At 38.9% G+C, this 24,078-nt stretch overlaps 1 long non-coding RNA gene across 1 annotated transcript in view; it reads right to left on the bottom strand.

Moving 5' to 3' along the window:
• Nucleotides 1–1,760: 1,760 nt before the first annotated feature.
• Nucleotides 1,761–24,078, bottom strand: part of LOC135967550 (uncharacterized) — a 40,209-nt gene continuing 17,891 nt past the window's right edge. The window contains exon 3 of the long non-coding RNA XR_010581724.2: nt 1,761–1,867. This is a non-coding gene — a long non-coding RNA (uncharacterized lncRNA). The remainder of the gene's footprint in view (nt 1,868–24,078) is intronic.

The raw sequence follows: 24,078 nt of genomic DNA, 5'->3' as shown, positions 1-24,078 counted from the left end.
AATAAAAGATGAAAATTAATATATGATTTTACATTTTCCTTTGTTAACAAATATTTTTTTAAATAATGATATTTGCAATATAGATATAAACTCATGCAAACTCTCTGTAGTGTAATTTAGCAAGACAGTATAGTTACATTTTGTATGATTTTAATTGAAGTACATTTATTTATTTATTTATTTAAGATGGAGTTTCATTCTCGTTGCCCAGGCTGCAATGGCACAATCTCGGCTTACCACAAACTCTGCCTCCTGTGTTCAAGTGATTCTCCTGCCTCAGCCTCCTGAATAGCTGGCATTACAGGTGTGTGCCACCATGCCCAGCTAATTTTGTATTTTTAGTAGAGACGGGGTTTCTCCATGTTAGTCAGGCTGGTCTCGAACTCCTGAACTCAGGTGATCTGCCTGCCTCAGCCTCCCAAAATGCTGGGATTATAGGCATGAGCCATCATGCCTGGCCAGAACATTTAAATGTATGATAAACATATCAAGAAAATTTTACTTTATGTGCAAAATTTTAAAGTAATATAAAGCTCAATATTTTTAAAACTTGAAAAACAGCAAAATTACAGAGCTGAAATACTTTTAATAAATTATAAAATTGTATTAATTCAAAAATAATATGAATGTATTTAAAACCTTTAAATAATTTAAATTCTTACTTCTAAATAAATATGCAAAAAAGTTCAAAGTTTTGGTTGATAAGACTTACCAAATCTTCATAGACAAAGCAAAGCATAGAAAAAGAAAAAAAACACCCCCGTCCATTATGAGCTAATAAAATTTTGATACCAAAACCTGACAAACCCATAGAAAAGAAAATACTAGACCAATCCAATAAGGAATAAAAAATGATAAATTCTACATATAGTGTTATTAAACCATGTTCAATGTGTTTTGTTTTTTGTGGTTTTTTGAGTTTTTTCTTTCTTTTTTTTTTTTTTTTTTTTTTTTTTTTTGAGACAGAGTCTCGCTCTGTGGCCCAGGCTGGAGTGCAGTGGCGTGATCTCGGCTCAATGCAAGCTCATCCTCCCGGTTTTGTGCTATTCTCCTGCTTCAGCCTCCCGAGTAGCTGGGACTACAGGCGCCCGCCACCACGCCTGGCTAATTTTTTTGTATTTTTAGTAGAGATGGGGTTTCACTGTGTTAGTCAGGATGGTCTCGATCTCCTGACCTCATGATCCACCCGCCTCAGCCTTCCAAAGTGCTGGGATTACAGGCATGAGCCACTGCGCCCGGCCAATGTGTTTTCACAATATGCATAACAAACATGTTGGATTGAGACCATAAATGTAAAGATGGCTTAATATTAGAAAATGTGGCTGGATGCAGTGGCTAACGCCTGTAATCCCAGCACTTTGGGAGGCTGACGCGGGCAGATCACGAGGTCAGGAGTTCAAGAGCAGCCTGACCAACATAGTGAAACCCCATCTCTACTAAAAATATAAAAATTAGCCAGGCGTAGTGGCGCACGCCTGTAGTCCCAGCTATTAAGGAGGCTGAGGCAAGAGAATCATTTGAACCTGGGAGGTGGAGGTTGCAATGAGCCAAGATCGCACCCCTGCACTCCAGCCTGGGTGACAGAGTGAGACTATGGGGGAAAACAATAAATAAATAAATAAGATATATATATATGTATATATATATATTTATGAAAATGTGAAAATGTAAAGTAATTCACAACTCATCTTTTTTATCTTAGCAAAGTAGGAATAGGGAGGAATTTCCTGAACATGATAAAGAGTTGCTACCAATAACCCAACTCTAGAAGCATTATTTTTAATGTTAATTCATTCAACATTTTTCTTTCAAAATTGGCAACAAAGATAGCTTTTACCATCTCCATTCAACATCATACTGAAGCCACCTGTCAATATAATAAGACAAGAAAAACAAATTAGAAGGTATAAAAGTTAGAAAACAAGAAAAGTATGATTTATAGGTTATATAGTTGTCGGCTTAAGAAATTCAAGTAAATCCAATAAAGTATCTAATAAAGAGAGCTTAGCAACATTGTTGAATATGAGATCAATATGCAAAAAAGCCACACCCCCTTAGAAAAAATAATTTTTTAAAGACCTCTCACACATATTGATACAGAACTGCTGAGCTCCTGGCTAAACCCCACCCTCCACCCTGGAACCCCTGACCTAAGTAAAAACAGCTGATCCTGAAGGGCTGGGCTTCTGGCTAAACCCCACCCTCAAGCCTGGAACCTCGGCCCTAAGGGAAAACAGCTGACCCCATTTTTCCGCTGAAATAATTGCCTTTTGGCCCACCCTGTCCCCTATCCTGTGCCCATAAAAACCAGACCAGCTGGCAGGAAAAAAAAGGAAAAGAGAAGCACAAGCAGCTGACTGGAGGGGATACAAACAGCCAAGCAGCAAGCAGAGAAGCAACTAAGCCTCAGAGGCTATGGATAAATGTGGCTAACTTCAGAAGGTGCAGTTTCAGAAGGGAGCCCAGCCAGAGACAGCTGGGCTTCAGGGAAAGATCACCTTTTTCCTGCACCATCCCCTTTCCAGCTCCCCTTTCACTAAGAGCCACTTCCACTGCTCAATAAAGCCTTCTGCATTCATGTTTTAAACAGTTCATGTGACCTGATTCTCCCTGGACACCAAACAAGAACTGAGTGTCAAAAAAGGCAGGTGCAAGAGGCTGTCACCCTGACTCTTCACTGAGCTGTTAACACTTAGCCATCCACAGACTGCTGGCTGAGTGAAATCAGCCACTCTATTCCTGTCCACGAAAGGGGTCAAGGTCAAGGTAACAAATACCATCTCAATATTAGCAAAAAGTCTTTTATTTTTTTATTTTTATTTATTTATTTTTTTATGATCACGGAAATTTTATTTTTCATGGAATAAGCCTCTTTATCACAACAAGTTGGAAGGGGTTACATCAGATTGCTGTTTTCAGCTGGATTTTAGGAGAGTGTTTTCTTTTTTTTTTTTTTTTTTTTTAATTTATTTATTATTATTATACTTTAAGTTGCAGGGTACATGTGCATAACGTGCAGGTTTGTTACATATGTATACTTGTGCCATGTTGGTGTGCTGCACCCATCAACTCATCATTTACATCAGGTATAACTCCCATTGCAATCCCTCCCCCCTCCCCCCTCCCCATGATAGGCCCCTGTGTGTGATGTTCCCCTTCCTGAGTCCAAGTGATCTTATTGTTCAGTTCCCACCTATGAGTGAGAACATGCGGTGTTTGGTTTTCTGTTCTTGTGATAGTTTGCTAAGAATGATGGTTTCCAGCTGCATCCATGTCCCTACAAAGGACGCAAACTCATCCTTTTTGATGGCTGCATAGTATTCCATGGTGTATATGTGCCACATTTTCTTAATCCAATCTGTCACTGATGGACATTTGGGTTGATTCCAAGTCTTTGCTATTGTGAAAAGTGCTGCAATAAACATACGTGTGCATGTGTCTTTATAGCAGCATAATTTATAATCCTTTGGGTATATCCCCAGTAATGGGATGGCTGGGTCATATGGTACATCTAGTTCTAGATCCTTGAGGAATCGCCATACTGTTTTCCATAATGGTTGAACTAGTTTACAATCCCACCAACAGTGTAAAAGTGTTCCTATTTCTCCACATCCTCTCCAGCACCTGTTGTTTCCTGACTTTTTAATGATCGCCATTCTAACTGGTGTGAGATGGTATCTCATTGTGGTTTTGATTTGCATTTCTCTGATGGCCAGTGATGATGAGCATTTTTTCATGTGTCTGTTGGCTGTATGAATGTCTTCTTTTGAGAAATGTCTGTTCATATCCTTTGCCCACTTTTTGATGGGGTTGTTTGTTTTTTTCTTGTAAATTTGTTTGAGTTCTTTGTAGGTTCTGGATATTAGCCCTTTGTCAGATGAGTAGATTGCAAAAATTTTCTCCCATTCTGTAGGTTGCCTGTTCACTCTGATGGTAGTTTCTTTTGCTGTGCAGAAGCTCTTTAATTTAATGAGATCCCACTTGTCAATTTTGGCTTTTGCTGCCGTTGCTTTTGGTGTTTTAGACATGAAGTCTTTGCCCCTGCCTATGTCCTGAATGGTACTACCTAGGTTTTCCTCTAGGATTTTTATGGTATTAGGTCTAACATTTAAGTCTCTAATCCATCTTGAATTAATTTTCGTATAAGGAGTAAGGAAAGGATCCAGTTTCAGCTTTCTCCTTATGGCTAGCCAATTTTCCCAGCACCATTTATTAAATAGGGAATCCTTTCCCCATTTCTTGTTTGTCTCAGGTTTGTCAAAGATCAGATGGCTGTAGATGTGTGGTATTATTTCTGAGGACTCTGTTCTGTTCCATTGGTCTATATCTCTGTTTTGGTACCAGTACCATGCTGTTTTGGTTACTGTAGCCTTGTAGTATAGTTTGAAGTCAGGTAGCGTGATGCCTCCAGCTTTGTTCTTTTGACTTAGGATTGTCTTGGAGATGCGGGCTCTTTTTTGGTTCCATATGAACTTTAAAGCAGTTTTTTCCAATTCTGTGAAGAAACTCATTGGTAGCTTGATGGGGATGGCATTGAATCTATAAATTACCTTGGGCAGTATGGCCATTTTCATGATATTGATTCTTCCTATCCATGAGCATGGTATGTTCTTCCATTTGTTTGTGTCCTCTTTTATTGCAAAAAGTCTTTTAAAAAAAAAAATTTTTTTTTTTTCTTGAGATGGAGTTTAGCTCTGTTGCCCAGGCTGGAGTGCAGTGGCACTATCTCGGCTCACTGCAACTTCTGCCTTCTGGGTTCAAGCCATTCTCCTGCCTCAGCCTCCTGAGTAGCTGGCATTACAGTCATGCACCACCATGCCCAGCTAATTTTGTATGTTTAGTAGAGATGGGGTTTCACCATTTTGGCCAGGCTGGTTTTGAACTCCTGGGCTCCAGTGATCTGCCCACCTTGGCCTCACAGAGTGCTGGGATTACAGGCATGAGCCACTGTGTCTGGCCCATATTAGCAACAAGTCTTTATTATAACTTTAATCAAAACTAATAGAAAAGTACAGTGCCTGTATGGAAAATTATAAAACTTTATTAAAATACATAAAAAGGCCTGAATATGCACCATGTTTGTGGATGCAAAACCTCCAGTATACATAATGCAATCACTCAAAATTGCAATAGGGTTTTTCACAGACCCTGACAACTTGATTCTAAAATTCAGGGGTGAGCCTAAGAAGCCAAGAATAATCAAGAGAATTCTGGAGAAGCTTAATGAGGGAAAATTTTCCATCCAGCTATCAAGATAGTCTAAGGCTTCTTTCTCAAATTTAAAAAAAAAAAAAAAATGTGGTATTGGTGCAGTGGCTGATAAATAACGTAATGAAAGAGAATTCAGAAACAACTACATGTGAATGTCCAAGTCCATGCAAATTCATACATCAAGGATGATTTGCTTAAAAGAACAAAGCTGAAGACATCACGCTATCCAACTTCCAACTATACCACAGTGCTATGGTAACCAAAACAGCATGATACTGGTACAAAAACTGACACATAGACCAATGGAACAGAATAAAGAACCAAGAAATAAGACTGCACACCTACAACTATATGATCTTTGACTAACCTGACAAAAACAAGCAATGGGTAAAGGATTCCCTTTTCAATAAATGTTGCTGGGATAACTGGCTAGCCATATGCAGAAGATTGAAACTGGACCCTTTCCTTACACTATATACAAAAATTAACTCAATATGGATTAAAGACTTAAATGTAAAACCCCAAACTATAAAAACCTCTTGAAGACAGCCTAGGCAATATCATTCAGGACAAAGGCACAGGTAAAGATTTCATAATGAAGACACCAAGTGCAAAAATTGACAAATGGGATCTAATTAAACTAAAGAGCTTCTGCAGAGCAAAAGAAACTATCAACACAGTAAACAACCTACCAAATGAGAGAACATTTTTGCAAACTTTGCATCTGACAAAGGTCTAATATCCAGCCTCTGTAAGGAACTTAAACAAATTTACAAGAAAAAACAAGCAACCCCATTAAAAAGTGGGCAAAGGACACAAACAGACATTTTTCAAAAGAAAACATACATGCAGCCAACAATCATATGAAAAAAAAACTCAACATCACTGATCATTGGAAAAATGCAAATCAAAACAACAATGAGATACCATACCATCTCACACCAGTCAGAATGGTTATTATTAAAAACTCAAAGAATAACAGATGCTAGTGAGGTTGTGGAGAAAAAAAAAAAAAAAAGCTTATACACTGTTGGTGGGAGTGGGAGTAAATTAGTTCAACCATTCTGGAAGACAGGGTGGCAAGTCCTCAAAGACCTAAAGACAGAAATGCCATTCAACCCAGCAATCCCATCACTGGATATATACCCAAAGGAATATAGAAATCATTCTATTATAAGGACACAGGCACACATATGTTCACTGAAGCACTATTCACAATAGCAAAGACATGCAATCAACCTAAATGCCCATCAGTGACAGATGGGCTGAAGAAATTGTGGATAAAGAAAATGTGGTACATATATGCCATGGAATACTATGCAGCAATAACGAGGAATAAGATCATGTCCCTTGCAGGAACATGGATGGAGCTGGAGGCCATTTTAAAAGGTTCTTAACCTTTTAAAAAATAGTGTGATGTACAGAACTGATATTTTTTTCCTCTATAAGAATCTTTAAAAAATAGTGTGACATAGGGATCTGATATTTTTTCCTCTATAAGAACCTTTTAAAAAGTAGTGTGACGTAGGGATCTGATATCTTTTCCTCTATATAAAGTGCCAATTATCTTAGTATCATGGCACATGTATACCTATGTAACAAATCTGCACGTTCTGTACATGTATCCCAGAACTTAAAGTATAATTTTTAAAAATTAATTAATTAATTAAAAAGTTACTTTGTTGTATATAAAATGAGTATTAAATAAGTATTTTTTTAAAAAAACTTCTTAATGAATTAAAAACCTAAATTTGCAAAGTGGAACTTCCAGATTTTTGGAATATCTTCATCACTTCAAGGTGGAAAAGAATCTCTTACAAAAGACACAAAAATACAAACCACAGAGAATTGCTCCTTTCTTTCAAATAAAATATGGCTTGTTCTGATATGCTGGATTTTTGCGAGATCTAGTAGCTCACAGGATATTGGCTCAAGTTCTGCAATGAGTATTCCAGGGAATATGAACAGTATTATGTCACCCTGTGCAACAGCAGGAAAGAGGTTTTCCTACATTATGTGTATTTTATGTCATTTCTGTGTTTTGCCTTGATGGCATAGTATACCTTCTAGGGCAAGGTGGAAGCAGCAGTGCCCATGTGCCCTTACAGCAGGCTCTGAAATATTTCTGGGTATAGACCTGTCCCTTTGAGAACCTAATCAAAGCTATAGATAAATGTAGAATATACATATTGTAGGAGAGGCCCCTAGTGACAATATCCATTGTTGCCATCTTGGACATCAGCTTCTTTTGGAGATAGTTGAGGACATGTAACAGTTCTCTCCAGTAGAATGTGAGCATAAGTGACTTCTGCCAGTTCTGAGACTACCTATGAAATCCTCCCATGGGTGCTTCTCTGTGCTGTGTGTCCCTTCTGGCTAAGATGGTGTTGCTCACACCAACTTTGGAAGCCATGAGTTGAAGATAATAAGCAGTCATAGTCCTGACACCTAAGCATCCATATGGAGTAGCACCTCTCTGCTAACATAAATAGCCAGTATGGATTCTTGTGTGAAAAAGAAATTTCCTTGATCCATTAAACTGTGAGAATCTTAGCTTAACTAATGCATATATTCACACACCTTTTGAACATAATCTCGGGGTTCAATGACACCCTGTAGCCTAGATCGTGGATGGATCAGAGAAAAGGAGAGACTCGAATGTACTGCCCCTAGAGTGAGCACTCACTATAAGTGGACAAGTTAGAGATGTGACACCTTTGCAGAAACTCTGCTTGATTGGGCACTGATTATATTGAACTGAATGACTCTGCCAAACCCCTGCATTTCTCAGAGGCCAATATATACTCTGCCAGATACAGAGACAGAGTACATTCCAGTGATTTTTTTTTTAAAGGACATAAATGGAAGACTGGTTAGCAATATCAGGAACAAACTACTGATATACACAACATGGGTGAATCTCAAAACATGATGAGCAAAAAATGACGCAAAACAGTACATACTACATGATTTCATGTTTATAAAGCTCTAGAATAGAAAAAACTAATCTATGAGCATTGATTGCCTTTGGGGTGGGGATTGACTGAAAAGGCACACAAGGAAACTGCAGTTAGGGGAATGTCCTGTATATCTTGCTTTGTGAGGTGGTTACATGGGTATATGTAAATATGTAAATAATATTTACATGAGTATATGTAACCACCACACAAAGCAAGATGCAGGACATTGCACTGAACATTTAAGATCGGTAGAATTTATCATTTATAAATTACACCTCAATAATATATTTTTTAATGCAAATGAGGCAGGTTGTGGTGACTCATGCCTGTAATCCCAGCACTTTGGGAGGCCAAAGCGGCAGATCACTTTAGGCCAGAAGTTCCAGACCAGCCTGGCCAACATAGCAAAATGCTGTCTCTACTAGAAATACTAAAAATTAGCTGGGTGTGGTGGCATGCACCTGTAGTCCCAGCTACTCAGGAGGCTGAGGCAGCATCGCTGGAGCCTAGGAGGTAGAGGTTGCAGTGGGCCAAGATCACGCCATTGCACTCCAGCCTGGGTGACAGAGCGAGACTCTGTCTCAAAAAATAAAAAAAAATTAAAAAAGCAAATGAAATTATTGGGGTCTATCCATACAATAATATTTCTAAAACTATTATGGAATAATGTTCAGCCATTATATCTTTTGGGAGCTACTGTTGTGATTAACCACATATTATCACTATAACACCTAACAGCAGAAAGTGATTGTACTCCTAGGTAAAACCAAGACACACGATAAACATGTCCTAAGACAAATTATAAGAAACAAGTTAATAGTTTGTTCCTATGCATAAAGCTTGTGGTTTCTTAGAGATAGCATCCTAATTCCATGTAACCATAAAATATACTTTGATAATCAGTGTGTATGGTTTTCCTGTCTGTAGTGGGATAGAAGAATTAATTGACAGGACTCTATTTTGAGATTCTTATTCTGTATTGTCTTCTCCCTGTATTTCCACTTTTCCCTCTCTCATTGTTGCATAGTAATATACTCTGTGCTTATTGCTCAAGAAAGTATATGACAGGACAGGAAACAGAAGAGCCAAAAATCTTTACAGAAAGATTAGGAGAAAGGGATTTAAAAAGTGGTGTGAATAGACCTTAGTTCCATAGACTAAAAACAGATACTCTATAAGTGAAAGAGTGATAAACAGAGGTCTGTGTATCCTGAGAGCAGAGAGGTCATCTGCCCTGCTTCCCAGCAGTGAGGCTGGGGAGACAGCAAGACCCTGGAGAATAAAAGACTTCAAGGGATGGGAATTCTTAGGTAGATGGGCCCTAGAATAGCTTAGTCACAGATGCCCATGTCCCGTCAATGGCATAGTGGCAATGGACTTGGGCAAATGAAGTAGCAAAGTTAACCTCTAATGACCAAAACTAGCTGGACCTTCTCCAACATGTTGCAACTACAGAAAACCCTGGAATGTTGACTGACTTGGGTAGCTATGTGTAATTCCCTAAGAATGAAAGAAAACTCCAAAAAGCTGAGCTCCTGTTTTCCCACTAACTCTGAAGAATAAGGGTACCAGAGCAGGAATTTAATCCGAAATAAAGAAAAATACTCTTGCATATCTAAATTTATTGATGGGATGATTCAAATCTACTGTACTGGCCAGGTTCAGTGGCTCACACCTATAATCCTGGCACTTTGGGAGGCCGAGGCAAGAGGATTGCTTGAGCCCAGGAGTTCAAGACCAGCTTGGGCAACATGGAAAGATCCTGTCTCTTTTTTAAAAATAATTTAAATAAAGAAAAGAAAAGGAATAAGCCCATGTATTAGTTTGATAAGGCTAGTATAACGAAATATTGCAGACTGGCTGGCTTAAGCAACAGAAATTTATTTGCTCAAAGTTCTAGAGTCTGGCAGTCCAAGGTCCCGGTGTTGGCAGGGTTGTTTCTTCTCAGGCCATTCTCCTTGGCTTGTCTTCTCATATCTTCTCTTCATCTTCCCTAGGTCTGTGTGTATCTATGTCCTAATCTCCTCTTCTTATAGGGATATGAGTCGTATTGAATTAGGACCCATCCATATGACCTCATTTACTTTATTACTGTTTTTAAGGACCTATCTCCAAACAGACACATTCTAAGGTACTGGGGTTTATAACTTCAAGTTAGGAATTTAGAAGGGGAAACGTTTCAGCCTATAATACCCACTAACTGTGGAGTCCTCATCCATGATTACCAGAAATCCTTGGGCATCTCATGTCTTTACCATGGAAAGATTACAAATCCCAGAGTAAGAACCACTTTGGTATAAGACATAGTCACAACCTGGAGAGGATTACTATGCAGACAAGAGGTGACCTTGCAGAAATCACTGCTAATTTGCAGAATACAAATTGACTGTAAGGAGTTTGAAACAGTAGCAGAGGACACTTTAAACCCCTTGGGAAGACGCAGTGTGATCAGAAGAAAGAAAGTGATAGCACTTGCGCATTACTAGGATTTGCTGATGAGGATACTTCATTTCCAATCTCTAAGAAAACATCTAGAAAGGAACGAGTATGAAAAGTTATCTTTGAAAACTTTTTCTGAGACTTTAGGTTTCTGAAAGATTAACAGTAGAAATTACTGGACTTCTTCCCAGAGAGAGATCTGCCCTGACTTGTAGAAATTTAGATTGAGAGAGCATGAATCTGACCATTAGGGACAAGTTTTGGCAAGTGTATTAAACTGAGTGCCATAATCAGTTCCAAGATGAACTTGAATGAACACAATCCTCCCCTTCTATAATTTCTTTCTTTTTTTTTTTTTTTAGGACAGATTCTCGCTTTGTTGGCTAGGATAGAGTGCAGTGGCACAATCTAGGTTCACTACAACCTCCACCTTCCAGGTTCAAGTGATTCCCCTGCCTCAGCCTCCCAAGTAGCTGGGACTACAGGTGTGTGCCACCATGTGTGGCTAATTTTTGTGTTTTTAGTAGAGACAGGTTTTCACCATGTTGGCCAGGCTAGCCTCGAACTCCTGGCCTCAAGTGATCCACCTGCCTCAGTCTCCTACAGTGCTGGGATTACAGGCAGGAGCCACCGTGCCTGGCCCCCCCTTCCATAATTCTTCCAACAGGCAAAGGAGAGGGAAGAGGTAGAATTACTGCTTATCTTGTCAAGCAGGAACACTGAGTCAGCCTTTGTTAGCAGCGCTACCAGTGCTAACACAATGAACAAATGAATGAAGTGGCCACCATGGCAAAGAGGGAGGCTGCATGGGCCCAAGAGCATGGGTTTCCACTTACCAAAGCTGATCTAGCTAGAGCTACTTCTGAACCTTCAAACTGCCAACAACAGAGACCAGCTCAGCCCCTAGATTCTTTGATGAGACCAACTAGTAACTTGGTAGCAAGATTGCTAGGTTGGGCCTCTTCTTTCTGGATGAATTAGTAGTTCATTTCCTTAGGAATAGACACCTAGTCTGGATATGTCATTTCCTTTCCTGCCCTTGGGGCCTCAGCCAGTATCGCTATCCAGGGCTTCTGGAATGCCTGACCTACAGGCATGGAATACCATGCAACATTCAACCCGGGCATTTAGTTTACAATGAAGAAGGTGTATATGGGCTTATCACATACTGCATCATCCAGAAGTTTCCTACTAACGGATGGAATGTTGCAATGAAGATGCAGCTAAGGCACCAACTTGGGACAGTATCTGGGAAGAATACAGAACTATTTTTCAGGATGCAGTATATGCATTGGATCAGGGATGTTTATGCAGTGCTTTGCCACTAACAGGAAAAATACGTGGGTCCATGGACCAAGAAGATGGAAGCAGAAGTGACCCCACTTAACATCACTGTCAGTGACTCCCTGCAGCATCTCATGCTTCCCTTCACACAACTTTGGGCTCTTCAGGGTTAGAGGTTCTGCGCTCTTGCAAAGTTCCCATTGAACTACAAGCCATGGTTGTTGCCTGGGCAAATTGGGGTCCTTATGCCTAGAAATCAGCAGACAAGTGCAATCACCATCCTTTCAAGAATAATCCACCCTGATAATTAACAGGAGGAGATAGGGCTGCTGTAATTAAATGGGGGCAGGAAGGAAGATGTATGAAACTCACAGGGCCCACTTGGGTGCCTCTTGGTACTCCCTTGTCCAACTATGGCTATGAATGGACAAATATCACAACTAAAGAAGAGTACGGTTACGAAAACACAGACCTGTGAGGAATGAGGGTTTGGGTCACACCATGAGGTACATTAGCAAGACCGGCAGAGGTGTTCACTGAGGGTTTAGAGAATTAGCATATATAATAAGGGAAGAAGAGGGTGAGTACTATTTTTGATCCTGAGACCAACTATTGTGATGAAGCCTGACATCCATCCTGCTAGTCTTCCTCTTCTAAGTTTTCCCTCAGGAAAAGAGGCCCATCAGACACTTGGAGGTGCTGCTACCTCAACAAGTTTGGAGAAATAGCTCCACACGGAGCAAGGGGTGGACTATAGAAGATATGGAAATGTGCCATTCAGATCCCTTTCAAGAAAGCACACTGACCAGCTGCAAATAATGTAGTTAGCTAATAGCCCATGGTATTTAGCGCCTTCAGGGTCCTGTGTAGCTTCGGAAGTGGGTTCATATTCCTCTTGGGGCATCCTTTCAGTCAATAAATGAGCAAAGAGGTGATAGCCGAGGTTATGTTCTTCTCATGGTGTACCATGCCCAATGACTGAGCAAGGGCCCAGTGAGAAGTTTCTCTGATGGACCATCTTTGCCCCCAAGATCCACGTTGGGATAGCAAAGACTTTGTAAGGTCTGTATCACGATCTGATGGCATCCCCTGCCCTATCCTGCTTCTCTACCTTTTCCATTCACAGATGTTACTCACCAGTGAACCCTCTGCACTCCTAAATCTCCCCCATCTACTTCCTGAGAACTCACCCTATAACAAGTCTTTTCCATAGCTACTATCCTATTGATCTTATATTTATCTTAAAATAATTTTCATGTAATAATCTTTTTGTTGAGATTTCAAATTGCCTGAACTGAAATTGTTATGGTATTTGCTTACTGTACTTTACCCCTTTGTTTACCCTAGTACTGTAGATACTTTAAAAAAAAATTTGCAAAATCAGATCCAGGATGTATTTATCAATGCAGTTCATTTTACTCTTGTGTATCTCATTAATTATTTTGCTTAGAGTCAAATCTTTGGGTTTAACTACTGACTTCCTTGGGTTTATGTTGTTATCCTCTTTCTTTTCTGGTGCTGAACACTCAGTTAATTTTTTTTCTTCCTTTTTAATAATTTTTTATTATTTATTTATTGGGATAGAGTCTCACTCTGTTACCCAAGCTGGAGTGCAGTGGCACAATCATAGCTTACTGTAACCTCAAACTAGACTCAAGCAATCCTTCCATCTCAGCCTCATGAGTGGCTAGGACTACAGACACATGTCACCACACCTAGCTAAATTTACTTTTTAATTTTTTATAGAGATGGGGTCTCACTACATTGCTGGTCTTAAACTCCAGCCTTGAAGCGATTCTTCCTCCTGGGCCTCAAAAAGCACTGGAATTACAGGCATGAGCTGCTGCACCCAGCCCTTAATAATACTTTTTAAATGCTCTCAACTTGGTATACAACTCAGTTGCTTGGGCTAGTCTTTACATTTTTCAACAAGGCCTCCTGGGTGTTGCTATGGTCTGAACATTTGTGTTGCCCACAAATTTATATGTTGAATTCTAATCACCAGGGTGATAATATCAGAAGGTAGAGCATTTGAGAGATGATTAAGTCATGAGGTCTCTGTGCTTATGAATGGGATTAGTGCCTTTGGAAAAGAGGCCTCAGAGAGGTGCCCTGACCCCTTTCACATGTGAAGACACAGCAAGAAGGTACCATCTGTGAACCAGGAAATGGGCCCTCATCAGACACCAAATCTGCTGTTGCCTTCATCTTGAACTTCCCAACCTCCAGAACTGTTTTAAATAAATGTCTTTTGTTTAAAAGCTACCCATTTTAGTGTATTTTATTATAGCAGCCCAAATGCACTCCAGCAATGATCTATATTTTAGTCTCGGCACATCTTTAAATGTTTTTTTCCCTTAAAAAACTATGTTGGAACTAAGAAACCCCTTCAAATCTACACAAATAGGTCTTTGTGTAATAGGATTATAAATAAATATATAAACCTTCATAAAATAGGTTCAGGAAAGTTTTCTTCTACCATACACTTAATTGTTGCTTTTGCTCATTTCAGTCTTCTTCGAGAATAGCCTTATCCACATATTGGCTCTGAGATCTCTGTTCCCCATTCAGTCACTCACTTGTCATTTTTATCTCTTTGCCTTTCCCCATTGCATCCTAGGAGAGCTTATAAACTGTAAAATTCACATTACTAACTATTATCCAGAACATTTTTATATTTAATTACTCCAATATAGATTATTTAGAATGCATTTTAATTTTTCTCAGATGTCTCCCTTTTGTCTTCCATTTTCTTTTTCACCTTATCTCGTTATCTTTTTAAAAAAATCTCTCATGCTGTTAACATTTTGTATCAACCTGCCCTTTTCACAACCTGCCTGTCCAATTTATTTAAAACCACTTTTTTGCACTCCGTTAAATATACCTACCTCAATATCTAGCACTTTCTAGTTACACAGTAAATACTTGTTGAATTAATTAATTTTAAATGAACAATTGAACCTTAGACTGTAGGTCAAGTTCCATAGTAAATGGAAAAGATGCTATGCTAACAAAATTGGCAGTGCATCCAAAGGAAAATGAAATGTCTTTACTTTTTGTGTTCCAAGTTTTATTCAAAGTCTGTTTTTAACGTGTAGTTTAAAAAAAGTATCCCAAATTTAAACCTGTTTAGTAGTAATAACTGAGTATCATTAATCCTGGATCCAGCTTATGTAATAAAGCACTTCTTTTTTAAAAAAATTGTCTTGAAGAAAAAATTTCTCTCTGAAACATTGAAATCTCCTGCTCACTTTCTTGCACTCTATGAATATATTTGAAGCTACTTCTTTTTGTGTTTTGCTGGGAAAAGGTCTGAATTTGAAACATTAACAATAGCACAGTTAAAAAAAAAAGAAAAGAAAAGAAAACTCTTCTGGTCATTTTAACCAGCCACAAGTGGCCAGGGTAAACTTCCTTCATGAAAGCTTCTTGCCTAGAGGTGGAACTGGGTCATTATATCTGTACAATAACCACCCCTACAAACAACATATGAATGCCAGATGGTTGGAACTGTTCCATTAAGAAACTGATGTCTTCATTGTTTGGAATTTGATTTTGTAGCTTTCTCCATATAGTGATTTGATTGCAGCATTTGGAAGCTTTGAAAGCTTTCCCATAAATTATTCCACCTCTTGAATGTGAAACTAGGGTAGGCTCATTAGCCTGTTTTTCCATTAGTATGCTACTTCCACCTTCTTACTCAGAAGCGGATAATTTAGGCAGAATTCATAAAAAGAAAATGTGGGTTTTGTGCTTTGGTTGTTTCTTCAAGGAACTTGCTACTGCATATTTCTCTCAATTTAAACTTTTTATTTATTTTATTTTGTTGTTGTTGTTTTGTAGAGATAGATTCTCTCTACGTTGTCTAGGGTAGTCTCAAACTCTTGGCCTCAAACTCCTGGCCTCAAACTCCTGGCCTCAAGCAAGCCTCCTGCCTCAGCCTCCCAAAGTGTTGAGATTACAGGCATGAGGTTGAGATTACACTTCACCCAACCACTTCTTTCACTTTGTTCATTGAATATTTATGTAGGAATTTTCATGAAAAATAATATAATAATCACTAACAAAGTTCTTACTATGTCCTTACCTGGCTCTTATATTACTTTCAAGTTCTTACACTACTCTAAACATTTTATACACATTAACTCCTATAAGCATCACAACTCTGCGAAGTGAGTACTGTTATTATTTCCATTTTATTGAAGAATAAGGAATACTGAAGTCAAGTAACTTACCTAAGATCAAGTAGGCAGTAAGTGGCAGAACTAGGATTTTGATACAGTCTGTGTTCTTAGCCACCCCACCACACACCACATTGTCGAAGTCCCAACTAATCTATCTTGTTCAAAAGAACAATGGTAAAACAAAATTCTCTGCTCCCCTCTTAGTCCTCATCAATATGAACAGAGCCTTGGTATTATTGTAACAAATGGCTTGTCTATTCCAAGCCTTAGAGAAAACCCTATGGTATACAGCCACATATCGATAGGTCCAGTCTTTAAAGAATCTTGGAGAGCCGGTCAGGCACGGTGGCTCACGCCTGTAATCCCAACACTTTGAGAGACCAAGGTGGGCAGATCACGAGGTCAGGAGATCGAGACCATCCTGGCTAACACGGTGAAACCCCGTCTCTACTAAAAACGCAAAAAATTAGCCGAGCGTGGTGTCAGGCACCTGTGGTCCCAGCTACTCGGAAGGCTGAGGCAGGAGAATAGCGTGAACCTGGGAGGTGGAGCTTGCAGTGAGTCGAGATGGCACCACTGCACCCCAGCCTGGGTGACAGAGCGAGACTCTGTCTCAAAAAAAGAAAAAAAAATCTTGGAGAGATCCATTATTCTGTTTATTAAATGAAGGGTTTTTTTATCCCTAAAATTCTTTACAACCTATTTTGCTATGACTCTTGGTGTTCCCCATTTTCTTAAAGTGAAACATGAAATTTTAAAAAATATCCATCTGCAGAAGAAATAAAGTGTGGCATGAAGTTACAGAAAATGGAAGTGACCTATAAAATCAACACTACAAGGAGTTTTGCAACATGGTCATTATTGTGATATTATTCAGGGATCAGTAGGTCCTAGTGGGAAGACATATGCCTGCCCCGAAAGTGAAAGAACATGAAAGTGAAGACATGATAACCACAAACACTTGGAATAAGACACTGCAAGAGGAAGACTCAGAGAAACTCAGTAGTTTAAAGGGATTTCGAGAACATCCTTACTCAAAGGCAAGTATTTAAGAGTCATCCTAAGATTAGCCAGATGTGTCAACTCCATAGGAAAATGGATGAGTGGTGGACATTTGTTGTTATTTTGTTGCCTGCAATCCAAGCTCCCTTCTGCTAACAGTATCTTGATCTTCCTTTCTACTACTTTGTGTGGTCTTAACCTTTTGCTTTTTATGGGTGCCTATAATGTGGATGATGTGGTACTGACCATTCAGAACATTCATGTGATCATGGAATTGAAAAGTTCTAACATGTACCAGTGATCCAGTCAGAGTCATTGATCTATGCTAATGATCTTGGGTACTTTCACTTGAGCTGATGAGAAAGTGGTATATGCTCTTTTCTTGCTAGAATTAGGGCTGTTGAGGTCAGGTGCAGTGGCTCATGCCTGTAATCCCAGCACTTTGGGAGGCTGAGGCAAAAAAAAAAAATAGACAGGTGTGGTGGCATGTGCCTGTAGTCCCAGCTACTTAGGAGGCTGAAGTGGGAAGATCACTCAAGCCCAGGAGGTTGAAGCTGCAGTGAGCCATGATCATGCCACTGTTCTAGCCTGGGCAACAGAGTGAGACCCTGTCTCAAAAACTAATGATAAAATAAAATAGAATTGGAGCTGTGAAACCAAAAACTTCAAATGTTGGAGACTGCCATGACTGAGAACTTGCCAAAGGGGTAAGCCAACACTCAGAAAAGTAGCTTTAGAAGACATATCCCGATAACCTATTTTGAACCCCTGGATCAAGCTGTACCTCTTGTCTGTTCCTTGAACTTTTACATTGCATAGCGAATACATTCCCATTTTTATTTCAGAGTTTTAAATTTTCCCTTGCTGTCTAAGGAGTTCCAACAGAAGGAAGAGAACCAAGAGTCCCTGGCCCCTTTGGGGAGAATTTCTCCATTTTCCTTTGTTAAGGGAAACAATGGAGCACTTGAAGAAGGCTCTGGAGAGAACAAGAGTTGGGATTTGAGGATATCCCTGAATAGACTTTCTTCATTCAGGGTATTTAAATAAATAGCCTGGATTGCTACCTTTTAGAACATGAGAAAAAGTATTCTGCACTTTCGCACAGAATCTTTGGGGATGAAGGGGAAAAAAAATTATTTCAACAATTTAAAAACCAGTTTTATGGTGGTAAAAAAGAGGTTCCATTTGTGCTCCTGCACCAGACTTCAGAGACTCACCTTTTGGCTTGTGAGCCACACAGATGACTTTGGGCTCTTAGAGAAACATTATTGACCAGGCTTTACATACTTTTAAAGAGATCTGTTTCCTATCAACTGCTAGTGGTCACCAGAAATCTTTCCTTCTCCTCTTGCCTAGTAGTGGAATTTTAGCTAGGCACATAGATATTCAGCTCTAGCCTCCATTTCCCAACCTACTTTGCAACCAGTTATGGTCATGTGATTAGTTCTCATCAATGGAAATGGAACAGGTGTGTGAAAGAATGTGAGTAGAAGAGATGTCTGCAGCAGCTTCTATATCATTTGCATGAAAGGAAATTGCTTGCCCTTCATCACTGTACTTTCTCCTTCTAGCTTGATCTAATTTCACCCAGTTAAGATAACACCATAGGGATTGAAGAAGCAACAAGATGGAAGAAACAGTGTCCTTAAATGACTAATCGAAGGTAGGAGAGCTGCCCCACCAACCTGGACTACTCACCACTAGACTGATACTTGACAGAGAAATAAATTGGTATACTATTTAAGTGCCGGTATTTTGAGGTACTTTTTTTTTTTTATAGCAGCTTGACATCTATTCTAATACTCCCATTTTCTGAATCTTTCACCACAGCCTTCTCTCCTTTCTCATAAAAAGGGGAGGAAAGAAGGGAAGAGTCCCACAAAAGAGTATTAAACATAATCCAACAAGACTGTTAAGGAAGCCCATGAAGGGAAGGGAAGAGAAGGGAAGAAAGGAGGGGAGAGGAAGGAAGGGAAGGGCAGGAAGGAAAGGAGGGAAGAGCCCCACCAAAGAATATTAAACACAATCCAACCAGATTGTTAAGGAAGCCCATGAAGGGAAGGCAAGAGAAGAGAAAAAAGGAGGAGAGAAGAGGGGAGGGAAGGGAAGGAAAGAAAGGAGGGAAGGGCCCCACCAGAAAATATTAAACACAATCCAACCAGATTGTTAGGGAAGCCCATGAAGGGAAGGCAAGAGGAGGGAAGAAAGGAGGGGAGAAGAAGGGAGGGAAGGAAGAAAGGGAAGGAGGGATAGGTCCCCACCAAAGAATATTAAACACAATCCAACCAGATTGTTAGGGAAGCCCACTGGTGCTGATCATTCTAATCCTCATTCATAAGTAAAAGTTCAGTGAAAAATCACCAGATGAAGGAAAAGAATAAGCCACAAGAAGAGAAAAGGAATTTTTTTTAAAATCAGAAAAAATGGCCTCAGTGGGAACAATGGTAATGAAGAAAACTAAATAAGGCCTTTAAAAATTTTAAAGTGGCATTTCCAATAAGATCTTTTGGATAATGCATAAATACAATAAAAAACATGTTTCCATTAGAATGTATTAGAAAGTAGTAATTGGAAAAGAAGAATGAATTCTAATAGATTTAAAAACATGACTGCCAACAAAGAAAAGCAAAACCAATTAAGCAGCAGAAGTCTGGAAATCAAATTAATGAGTTAGAGTCACTGGCATACATTGTTCTTCTAGAACAGAGTATAACCATGGCAGCATTGTGATGGCATCATGAACATTTAGTTAGAAGACTTGAGTTCAAACCAAGCTCCACTCCTTTTTAGCTATTTAGCCTCATACTGCTTTAGTTAACCTTTCTAGGTGTCAATTTTCTCACCTATTATATTGAGCTAGTAGTACCTCTGTTATTGAATTGCCATGAGGATTAAATAAGGTAATCTATGCAAAATTCTAGATGTCTGACATAAAATACTTAATAAATGTTAGCTATTGTTATTAATATAAAGCAAAGATATGGGAGATCAACTGCTTTATGGCAACTGATATGATGCTGAGTATAAGTTTTCAAATTTTACAAAAGTGAGTAATTAAGGTTGACAGCTGAAAATAAAGAGCTTCCAAGTATGCACTTTCTAAAGAGAGATGCTAAAAAGTGGGGGCAGACTTACAAGCTGTAATAAGAGATGGCGTAATATGTCCTAGCTATTAACAACACTTTTTCCCCCAACCCCAGTTTATAATAAGAGAAAGCAGAAAGGTAAGAGTTTTCAGAAAGTTCATGTAAATGACTACATGTGCTTCTCATTGATTGTACATATTACCTCATGAAACCACTACTAAGCCATGGACATAGCAGACATATCAGGGAAAGATAATGTTTGTAACTACTGTTCCACCTGACTCTGGTCCAAGATGTTGATGAGACCTGGAAAATATAAAATAAAAGTGAGGCTACCAGTGAAATGCACCATTCATTGTAAAGTCCAAGGGTCTCTCTTGACAACTCGCTCTGGGACAGTTTTAGGTGAGGAATTTGACTGAAGAGTGGAGTAAGAAAAAAAAAATCAGAGATAGAGGTGGATCTTTAGAATAAATAGAATTTAAGGGACATATTGGCCAATTTCAATGCTTAGATATTAGTTGGATTCTCATACAAATAAATTATATTTTGAAAAATGAACCAGACATGATGGCTCACATTGGTAATCTTAGCACATTAGGAGACCGCGGCTGGTGGATCACTTGAGCTTAGGAATTTCAGACTACCCTGGGAAACATGGTGAAACCCCATCTCTGTGAAAAATATAAAAATCAGCTGGGCATGGTGGCATGCACCTGTAGTCCCAGCTACTCGGGAGCCTGAGGTGGGAGGTTGGCTTGAGCTCAGGAGGCACAGGTTGCAGTGAACTGAGATTGTGCCATTGCACTGCAGCCTGGGCAACAGAGCGAGGCCCTATCTCAAAAAAAGAAAAAGAAAAAAGAGAGACAATTGGAATATTTGAATTGTAATTGAGTACTTCGTGATATTAAGAAACTATTATGAATTTTTAGGTGTGATAACACTATTATGTTTTAAAAGAATTCTCTTTGAGATATTCACTGAAATATTTAAATGTAAAATGATATGATGTCTGAGATTTCTTTCTAAATAATTGAAGGACACATGGATGGTAGCAATAAAAACAAGTTTGAACATTTTTTTAAAGGTTGAGTGAATTTAAAAAGTCTGCTGTTTTTAAGAAGCATGCCTAGAATGAAAAGAAAACAGAAGTTTGAGAATAAACAGGATGGGAAAGTACTAAGCCAAATGCTAATTTAAAACTCATGGGTGGCATTATTAAGATCAGATTAAGTAATATTCAAGGAAAAAATTAAATGAGGTAAACATGGACAGTTCATAGGAATACACAACATAATTTATCAAAAAGCTACAGTAGTGAACCTTTGAGCTTCAAGCAATATTGCCTTAAACTATCTAAAGCAAAAATTATTAGAAATACAAGGAGATTTTAATACAGTAAAACAAAGTACAAACCAATCTGACATAAGTATAGATTAAAATGTTTGAAAGGCAACATTATATAGATTCCATTATTATGAAATTTAAAAATAAGTACATACAATTAATTTTAGGTGTTTAAAAGTGACTTGTAATTTTATTCATCAATCGTACCAAAATGTGGTCAAAATGTTTAAAAAAAAAAAGACATCTTAATAAAGATAGTAGAGTCCCATTTTGGACCTTGGGGATACGATAATATACAAAACACAGCTCTCCCTCAAGCTTCTGTTTTAATGGGAGGAGACAGAAAATTGACTAATAAGTGATATGTCAGGTAGCAATAAGTGTTGTGAGTGCTTATTTTAGATAAAGTGATCGGGAATGAGGTTTTATAAAGATGGCCTTTGAAGAGAGACCTGAGGAAAGCAGATAAGGAGGTGAGGAAGGGACAGGAGTACACATTCCAGGTAGAAAGGAAGGCAAGTGCAATAGTACTGAGATGGTAGTTTGCTTCCCTTATTCAATGAACAGCAATGAGGTCAAGGTCATAGCTGGAGAGAAAGGAGTAAGGGAAAGAAGGCTGGGAGAGAAAGTCAGAGAAAGTTGGGTGTGGTGGGAGTTGGTGTGTATATTGTGGTAGAGACCACAGAGGGCCTTGCAGCCTATGGGAAGGACTTTGGATTTTCCTCTGAATGAGATGGCAATCTGGTAGGTTTTAGGCAGAAAAATAACAAGTATTAGAAGAACAATCTGCCTGCCATGTTAAGAGGCTACCGGGAACAGGGGAAAGGAGACCATTTAGGAGGCTACTGCAATTGACCAGACAAGAGATGGTTGGATTCTGAATATATTTCAAAGGAAAAGCTAAGAGGGTTTGCTGAGGGATTTAATATGTTAACATAAGAGGAAGACAGAGTAAACATGATGCCAAAGTTTTGCCCTGAACAACGGGAAGAAAGGAAGTATTATTTACTAAGGGGGTACTGCAGTGGTTGTTCATGAAATAAATACCTACAATACATACAAAGGCATTAGAAAAATATATGATTGATTTTTTAAAAAATATTTTGACTTGGGAATGGCTTGGCATGACACCACTGGAAGAAAGCATAAAGAAAAAGACTGATAGGTTTAAATTAAATAATAATTTAAAATGCCTATAAATAAAAACAAGGGATTTTTTAAAAAATGATAAACTGGGGGAAATATTTATGCAATATGAAAATTATTTTTGAAGTATTTTAATGTGATTTTCCTTTTTCGATTATCCATCTAGTTTGGGTGATAGTCAGGGATGATTAGGACTGTTAACAGCAGGAGCGCAAGAGAAAGAAAGCAGTCAATGTTCAGCTTCTGACTGTCAAATGGCTTTGACCGACAGGAAGGGGATTTCCTCAATTATCTGAGTTCTCACTTACACAATTACTAGCTTGATCATAGAGTTTCATTACAAGTATAAAGTAGACAGCACTCAACAAAGCCCCTGCCACATAGGAAAGAGTGAAAGTCCATCCTTTCTTTTTCTAGCAGAGTTTTGAGAGAAAGGAGAGGATGAAATCAGAAACCAGTGTCCTCACTTTCCTCCTCTTAGAGGAAAACACCCAGAAAAGGTGTCAGGGAAACTGAGAACACTGGAGCTCATGGAGTGCTTTCTTGGGACTAGGAGAACCCCTAACTACACTTGCGCAATGTGATGTCCAACAATGTATGAGAGCTATAATGCAGCACTGGCCGAGAGAGTGACTGGATAGATGGCTTCCCACATTTGTGTGAGCCATACAGGGGCACCTGACATTAGCACATGCCTTCCTGGGAGGACATAGGACACCAAAGAGATTGGTAGACCAGTGCACGTGAATGTTGTTGAGACAACGAGACTGCAGTGATGACATGTGTATAGGTTATTCCGAGGTCTTGATAGTCTAAGTAGAGTTCCCTCCAGAATGCAGACGATAGTTTGTCTTTTTGAAGACTCATGTTTTCATTTTTTTTCTGTGGTTTTATGGACATTTTAGTGAGACATGTAAATCTGCTTCAGGAAATAGTATCCTTGTTGGCACACCAAAAAAGAGACTAGGATAGCTTTACCCAGCCCTACTCCAATACCAGTAATCTCTGTCACCCCTTATTCCTTGAAAGGAACAGCTGACTTTCTCAAACTTAGGTAAAGTATTGTGTGAATCCAACTTTAGGCTTCCTTCCAACCCTATTGCTGCCTCCAAGTTTTTTATACATATAAATTTTGTAATCATCAGTGGCTAACCAGGTACCATTTTCAACTCTAAACCCTTAAAACAGGCACTTGAACTTTGAAGTTTTCTTTTTTGAGACAGAGAATAACAGGCTTCCATCCTTCTGTTGGTGAATTTTTCGATCCTGTCTCTTCTGCAACAGGTTTGCTTCAGCTACTTTGAAATACCATCTTCCTCTCTGGGAATAAGGGCAATTATTTCAGTCAGTCATTTACTTCTGATGGTACTTTCTTATGATTTCTCTGTTGTGCAGTAAGTATCTCAAAGAGAAACGTTG

Source organism: Macaca fascicularis, chromosome 15, assembly GCF_037993035.2.
Source record: "Macaca fascicularis isolate 582-1 chromosome 15, T2T-MFA8v1.1".
Lineage (NCBI taxonomy): Eukaryota > Metazoa > Chordata > Mammalia > Primates > Cercopithecidae > Macaca > Macaca fascicularis.
This window is presented reverse-complemented; position numbering and strand designations above follow the sequence as displayed.